Consider the following 7,500-nt stretch of genomic DNA (forward strand, 5'->3'; position numbering starts at 1 on the left):
GAGAGGAGAGTGCAGGGGAGAGGAGGGGAGAGGAGAGTAGAGGAGAGGGGAGAGGAGAGTAGAGGAGAGGGGAGAGTAGAGAGGGGAGAGGAGGGGAGAGGAGAGTAGAGGAGAGGAGAGTAGAGGAGAGTGCAGGGGAGAGGAGAGAAGAGTGGAGAGGAGGGGAGAGGAGGGGAGAGGAGAGTAGAGGGGAGAGGAGAGGAGAGGAGAGTAGAGGGGAGAGGAGGGGAGAGGAGAGTAGAGGAGAGGAGAGTAGAGGAGAGTGCAGGGGAGAGGAGAGTAGAGGGGAGAGGAGAGGAGAGGGTAGAGGAGAGGGGAGAGTAGAGGAGAGTAGAGAGGAGAGGAGAGTAGAGGAGAGGAGAGGGGAGAGGAGGGGAGAGTAGAGGAGAGGAGAGTAGAGGGGAGTGGAGAGGAGGGGAGAGGAGAGTAGAGGAGAGGGGAGAGTAGAGGAGAGTAGAGGAGAGTAGAGAGGAGGAGAGTTGAGGGGAGAGGGGAGAGGAGGGGAGAGTAGGGGAGAGGAGAGTGGAGAGGAGGGGAGAGGAGAGTAGAGGAGAGGGGAGAGTAGAGGAGAGGGGAGAGGAGCGGAGAGTAGAGGAGAGTAGAGAGGAGGGGAGAGTAGAGGAGAGGAGAGAGTAGAGGAGAGGGGAGAGTAGAGTAGAGAGGAGAGGAGAGTAGAGTAGAGTAGAGAGGAGAGGAGAGTAGAGGAGAGTAGAGGAGAGTAGAGAGGAGGGGAGAGGAGAGTAGAGGAGAGGAGAGGGGGAAGTAGGGGAGAGGAGAGTGGAGGGGAGAGGAGAGTAGAGGAGAGGGGAGAGTAGAGGAGAGTGGAGAGTAGAGGAGAGGGGAGAGGAGAGTAGAGTAGAGGAGAGTAGAGGAGGGGAGAGTAGAGGAGAGTAGAGAGGAGGGGAGAGGAGAGTAGAGTAGAGGAGAGGAGAGTGGAGAGGAGAGGAGAGGGGAGAGGAGAGGAGAGTAGAGAGGAGAGGAGAGTAGAGGAGAGTAGAGAGGAGGGGAGAGTAGAGGAGGGGAGAGTAGAGGGGAGAGTAGAGGGGAGAGTAGAGGGGAGAGTAGAGGGGAGAGGAGAGTGGAGGAGAGAGGAGGGGAGAGGAGAGTAGAGGAGAGGAGAGTGCAGGGGAGAGTAGAGTAGAGTAGAGAAGAGGGGAGAGGAGGGGAGAGGAGAGTAGAGGAGAGGGGAGAGTAGACCAGAGTAGAGAGGAGAGTAGAGAGGAGGGGAGAGGAGAGGGGAGTGGAGGGGAGAGGAGAGTAGAGGAGAGGGGAGAGTAGAGGAGAGTACAGAGGAGGGGAGAGTAGAGGAGAGGAGAGTAGAGGGGAGAGGAGAGTAGAGGAGAGTGCAGGGGAGAGGAGGGGAGTGGAGAGTAGAGGGGAGAGGAGAGGAGAGGGGAGAGGAGAGTAGAGTAGAGGAGAGGGGAGAGTAGAGGAGAGTAGAGGGGAGAGGAGGGGAGAGGAGAGTAGAGGAGAGTAGAGAGGAGAGGAGAGTAGAGAGGAGAGGAGAGGGGAGAGTAGAGGAGAGTAGAGAGGAGGGGAGAGTAGAGGAGAGGAGAGTAGAGGGGAGAGGAGGGGAGAGGAGAGTAGAGGAGAGTGCAGGGGAGAGGAGGGGAGAGGAGAGGAGAGGGGAGAGGAGATGGGAGAGGAGAGTAGAGGAGAGGGGAGGCGAGTGCAGGGGAGAGGAGGGGAGAGGAGAGTAGAGGAGAGGGGAGAGGAGAGTAGAGAGGAGAGGAGAGTAGAGAGGAGGGGAGAGGAGAGGAGAGTGGAGAGGAGAGGGGAGAGGGGAGAGGAGGGGAGAGTAGAGGAGAGGGGAGAGTAGAGGAGAGGAGAGGAGAGTAGAGGAGAGTAGAGAGGAGGGGAGAGGAGAGGAGAGTGGAGAGGGGAGGGGAGAGTAGAGGAGAGGAGAGTGCAGGGGAGAGGAGGGGAGAGTGCAGGGGAGAGGAGGGGAGAGGAGAGGAGAGGGGAGAGGAGAGTAGAGGAGAGTGGAGAGGAGAGTGGAGGGGAGAGGAGAGTGGAGGGGAGAGTAGAGGGGAGAGGAGAGTAGAGGAGAGTGGAGGGGAGGGGAGAGGAGGGGAGAGGAGAGGAGAGTGGAGAGGAGAGTAGAGTAGAGGAGAGGGGAGAGGACGGGAGAGGAGAGTAGAGGAGAGGAGAGTAGAGGAGAGTAGAGAGGAGGGGAGAGGAGAGTGGAGAGGAGAGGAGAGTAGAGGAGAGGGGAGAGTAGAGGAGAGTACAGAGGAGGGGAGAGTAGAGGAGAGGAGAGTAGAGGGGAGAGGAGGGGAGAGGAGAGTAGAGGAGAGTGCAGGGGAGAGGGGAGAGGAGAGTAGAGGAGAGGGGAGAGTAGAGGAGAGGAGAGGGGAGAGGAGAGGAGAGGAGGGAAGAGGAGAGTAGAGGAGAGGAGAGTGGAGGGGAGAGGAGGGGAGAGTAGAGGGGAGAGGAGAGTAGAGGAGAGTGGAGGGGAGGGGAGAGGAGGGGAGAGGAGAGGAGAGTGGAGAGGAGAGTAGAGTAGAGGAGAGGGGAGAGGACGGGAGAGGAGAGTAGAGGAGAGGAGAGTAGAGGAGAGTAGAGAGGAGGGGAGAGGAGAGTGGAGAGGAGAGGAGAGTAGAGGAGAGGGGAGAGTAGAGGAGAGTACAGAGGAGGGGAGAGTAGAGGAGAGGAGAGTAGAGGGGAGAGGAGGGGAGAGGAGAGTAGAGGAGAGTGCAGGGGAGAGGGGAGAGGAGAGTAGAGGAGAGGGGAGAGTAGAGGAGAGGAGAGGGGAGAGGAGAGGAGAGGAGGGAAGAGGAGAGTAGAGGAGAGGAGAGTGGAGGGGAGAGGAGAGGAGAGGGGAGAGTAGAGGAGAGTAGAGAGGAGGGTAGAGTAGAGTAGAGGGAAGAGGAGGGGAGAGGAGAGGAGAGTAGAGGAGAGTGCAGGGGAGAGGAGGGGAGAGGAGAGGGGAGAGGAGAGTAGAGGAGAGGGGAGGAGAGTGCAGGGGAGAGGAGGGGAGAGGTGAGTAGAGGAGAGGGGAGAGGACGGGAGAGGAGAGTAGAGGAGAGGAGAGTAGAGAGGAGAGGAGAGTAGAGGAGAGTAGAGAGGAGGGGAGAGGAGAGTGGAGAGGAGAGGAGAGTAGCGGAGAGGGGAGAGTAGAGGAGAGTACAGAGGAGGGGAGAGTAGAGGAGAGGAGAGTAGAGGGGAGAGGAGGGGAGAGGAGAGTAGAGGAGAGTGCAGGGGAGAGGAGAGGAGAGGGGAGAGGAGAGTAGAGGAGGGGAGAGGGGAGAGGAGAGGAGAGGAGAGTAGAGAGGAGGGGAGAGTAGAGGAGGGGAGAGTAGAGGAGAGTAGAGAGGAGGGGAGAGGAGAGTAGAGTAGAGGAGAGGAGAGTGGAGAGGAGAGGAGAGGGGAGAGGAGAGGAGAGTAGAGAGGAGAGGAGAGTAGAGGAGAGTAGAGAGGAGGGGAGAGTAGAGGAGGGGAGAGTAGAGGGGAGAGTAGAGGGGAGAGTAGAGGGGAGAGTAGAGGGGAGAGGAGAGTGGAGGAGAGAGGAGGGGAGAGGAGAGTAGAGGAGAGTGCAGGGGAGAGGGGAGAGGAGAGTAGAGGAGAGGGGAGAGTAGAGGAGAGGAGAGGAGGGAAGAGGAGAGTAGAGGAGAGGAGAGTGGAGGGGAGAGGAGAGGAGAGGGGAGAGTAGAGGAGAGTAGAGAGGAGAGGAGAGGAGAGTAGGGGAGAGGAGGGGAGAGGAGAGGGGAGAGGAGAGTAGAGGAGAGGGGAGGAGAGTGCAGGGGAGAGGAGGGGAGAGGTGAGTAGAGGAGAGGGGAGAGGACGGGAGAGGAGAGTAGAGGAGAGGAGAGTAGAGAGGACAGGAGAGTAGAGGAGAGTAGAGAGGAGGGGAGAGGAGAGTGGAGAGGAGAGGAGAGTAGCGGAGAGGGGAGAGTAGAGGAGAGTACAGAGGAGGGGAGAGTAGAGGAGAGGAGAGTAGAGGGGAGAGGAGGGGAGAGGAGAGTAGAGGAGAGTGCAGGGGAGAGGAGAGGAGAGGGGAGAGGAGAGTAGAGGAGAGGAGAGGGGAGAGGGGAGAGGAGAGGAGAGGAGAGGAGAGTAGAGAGGAGGGGAGAGTAGAGTAGAGGAGAGTAGAGAGGAGGGGAGAGGAGAGTAGAGTAGAGGAGAGGAGAGTGGAGAGGAGAGGAGAGGGGAGAGGAGAGGAGAGTAGAGAGGAGAGGAGAGTAGAGGAGAGTAGAGAGGAGGGGAGAGTAGAGGAGAGTAGAGGAGAGGAGAGGAGGGGAGAGTAGAGGGGAGAGGAGAGTGGAGGAGAGAGGAGGGGAGAGGAGAGGAGAGGAGAGGAGAGTGCAGGGGAGTGTAGAGTAGAGTAGAGAAGAGGGGAGAGGAGGGGAGAGGAGAGTAGAGGAGAGGGGAGAGTAGACCAGAGTAGAGAGGAGAGTAGAGAGGAGGGGAGAGGAGAGGGGAGTGGAGGGGAGAGGAGAGTAGAGGAGAGGGGAGAGTAGAGGAGAGTACAGAGGAGGGGAGAGTAGAGGAGAGGAGAGTAGAGGGGAGAGGAGAGTAGAGGAGAGTGCAGGGGAGAGGAGGGGAGTGGAGAGTAGAGGGGAGAGGAGAGGAGAGGGGAGAGGAGAGTAGAGGAGAGGGGAGAGTAGAGGAGAGTAGAGGGGAGAGGAGAGTAGAGGGGAGAGGAGGGGAGAGGAGAGTAGAGGAGAGTAGAGAGGAGAGGAGAGGGGAGAGTAGAGGAGAGTAGAGAGGAGGGGAGAGTAGAGGAGAGGAGAGTAGAGGGGAGAGGAGGGGAGAGGAGAGTAGAGGAGAGTGCAGGGGAGAGGAGGGGAGAGGAGAGGAGAGGGGAGAGGAGATGGGAGAGGAGAGTAGAGGAGAGGGGAGGAGAGTGCAGGGGAGAGGAGGGGAGAGGAGAGTAGAGGAGAGGGGAGAGGAGAGTAGAGAGGAGAGGAGAGTAGAGAGGAGGGGAGAGGAGAGGAGAGTGGAGAGGAGAGGGGAGAGGGGAGAGGAGGGGAGAGTAGAGGGGAGAGGAGAGTAGAGGGGAGAGGAGGGGAGAGGAGAGTAGAGGAGAGTAGAGAGGAGAGGAGAGTAGAGAGGAGAGGAGAGGGGAGAGTAGAGGAGAGTAGAGAGGAGGGGAGAGTAGAGGAGAGGAGAGTAGAGGGGAGAGGAGGGGAGAGGAGAGTAGAGGGGAGAGGAGGGGAGAGGAGAGTAGAGAGGAGAGGAGAGTAGAGAGGAGGGGAGAGGAGAGGAGAGTGGAGAGGAGAGGGGAGAGGGGAGAGGAGGGGAGAGTAGAGGGGAGAGGAGAGTAGAGGGGAGAGGAGGGGAGAGGAGAGTAGAGGAGAGTAGAGAGGAGAGGAGAGTAGAGAGGAGAGGAGAGGGGAGAGTAGAGGAGAGTAGAGAGGAGGGGAGAGTAGAGGAGAGGAGAGTAGAGGGGAGAGGAGGGGAGAGGAGAGTAGAGGAGAGTGCAGGGGAGAGGAGGGGAGAGGAGAGGAGAGGGGAGAGGAGATGGGAGAGGAGAGTAGAGGAGAGGGGAGGAGAGTGCAGGGGAGAGGAGGGGAGAGGAGAGTAGAGGAGAGGGGAGAGGAGAGTAGAGAGGAGAGGAGAGTAGAGAGGAGGGGAGAGGAGAGGAGAGTGGAGAGGAGAGGGGAGAGGGGAGAGGAGGGGAGAGTAGAGGAGAGGGGAGAGTAGAGGAGAGGAGAGGAGAGTAGAGGAGAGTAGAGAGGAGGGGAGAGGAGAGGAGAGTGGAGAGGGGAGGGGAGAGTAGAGGAGAGGAGAGTGCAGGGGAGAGGAGGGGAGAGGAGAGGAGAGGAGAGGGGAGAGGAGAGTAGAGGAGAGTAGAGAGGAGAGGAGAGTAGAGGAGAGGAGAGTGGAGGGGAGAGGAGAGTGGAGGGGAGAGTAGAGGGGAGAGGAGAGTAGAGGAGAGTGGAGGGGAGGGGAGAGGAGGGGAGAGGAGAGGAGAGTGGAGAGGAGAGTAGAGTAGAGGAGAGGGGAGAGGACGGGAGAGGAGAGTAGAGGAGAGGAGAGTGGAGAGGAGAGGAGAGTAGAGGAGAGTAGAGAGGAGGGGAGAGGAGAGTGGAGAGGAGAGTAGAGGAGAGGGGAGAGTAGAGGAGAGTACAGAGGAGGGGAGAGTAGAGGAGAGGAGAGTAGAGGGGAGAGGAGGGGAGAGGAGAGTAGAGGAGAGTGCAGGGGAGAGGGGAGAGGAGAGTAGAGGAGAGGGGAGAGTAGAGGAGAGGGGAGAGGAGAGGGAAGAGGAGAGGAGAGGAGGGAAGAGGAGAGTAGAGGAGAGGAGAGTGGAGGGGAGAGGAGAGGAGAGGGGAGAGTAGAGGAGAGTAGAGAGGAGGGTAGAGTAGAGTAGAGGGGAGAGGAGGGGAGAGGAGAGGAGAGTAGAGGAGAGTGCAGGGGAGAGGAGGGGAGAGGAGAGGGGAGAGGAGGGGAGAGGAGAGGGGAGGAGAGTGCAGGGGAGAGGAGGGGAGAGGTGAGTAGAGGAGAGGGGAGAGGACGGGAGAGGAGAGTAGAGGAGAGGAGAGTAGAGAGGAGAGGAGAGTAGAGGAGAGTAGAGAGGAGGGGAGAGGAGAGTGGAGAGGAGAGGAGAGTAGAGGAGAGGGGAGAGTAGAGGAGAGTACAGAGGAGGGGAGAGTAGAGGAGAGGAGAGTAGAGGGGAGAGGAGGGGAGAGGAGAGTAGAGGAGAGTGCAGGGGAGAGGAGAGGAGAGGGGAGAGGAGAGTAGAGGAGAGGGGAGAGTAGAGGAGAGGGGAGAGGAGAGGAGAGGAGAGGAGAGGAGGGAAGAGGAGAGGAGAGGAGAGTGGAGAGGAGAGTGGAGGGGAGAGTAGAGGAGAGGGGAGAGGAGGGGAGAGGAGAGTAGAGGAGAGGAGAGTAGAGGAGAGTGCAGGGGAGAGGAGGGGAGAGTAGAGGAGAGGAGAGTGGAGGGGAGAGGAGAGTAGAGTAGAGAGGAGAGTAGAGAGTAGAGTAGAGGAGAGGAGGGGAGAGGAGAGTGGAGGGGAGAGTAGAGGAGAGGGGAGAGTAGAGGAGAGGAGAGTAGAGGAGAGGAGAGGGGAGAGGAGAGGAGAGTAGAGTAGAGTAGAGTAGAGTGGAGAGGAGGGGAGAGTAGAGGGGAGAGGAGGGGAGAGGAGAGGAGGGGAGAGGAGAGTAGAGGAGAGTGCAGGGGAGAGGAGAGTAGAGTGGAGGGGAGGGGTGAGGAGGGGAGGGGAGAGGAGAGGAGAGTAGAGTGGAGAGGAGGGGAGAGTAGGTGGGAGAGGAGGTGAGAGTAGAGGAGAGGAGAGGAGAGTAGAGGAGAGTAGAGGAGAGTGCAGGGGAGAGGAGGGGAGAGGAGGGGAGAGGAGGGGAGAGGAGAGGAGAGTAGAGTGGAGAGGAGAGGAGAGGAGAGGAGAGGGGAGAGGAGAGGAGAGTAGAGTGGAGAGGAGGGGAGAGTAGAGGGGAGAGGAGAGGAGAGTAGAGGAGAGTGCAGGGGAGAGGAGAGTAGAGTGGAGGGGAGGGGAGAGGAGAGTAGAGTGGAGGGGAGGGGAGAGGAGGGGAGAGTAGAGGA

At 59.3% G+C, this 7,500-nt stretch overlaps 1 protein-coding gene across 7 annotated transcripts in view; it reads left to right on the plus strand.

Moving 5' to 3' along the window:
* The window catches only part of cchcr1 (coiled-coil alpha-helical rod protein 1), a 46,597-nt gene that overhangs the window by 13,227 nt on the left and 25,870 nt on the right, over positions 1-7,500 (plus strand). The gene's annotated exons all lie outside the window — the stretch shown is intronic.

This window comes from Pygocentrus nattereri, chromosome 23 (genome assembly GCF_015220715.1).
Source record: "Pygocentrus nattereri isolate fPygNat1 chromosome 23, fPygNat1.pri, whole genome shotgun sequence".
In the NCBI taxonomy this organism is placed as follows: Eukaryota; Metazoa; Chordata; class Actinopteri; order Characiformes; family Serrasalmidae; genus Pygocentrus; species Pygocentrus nattereri.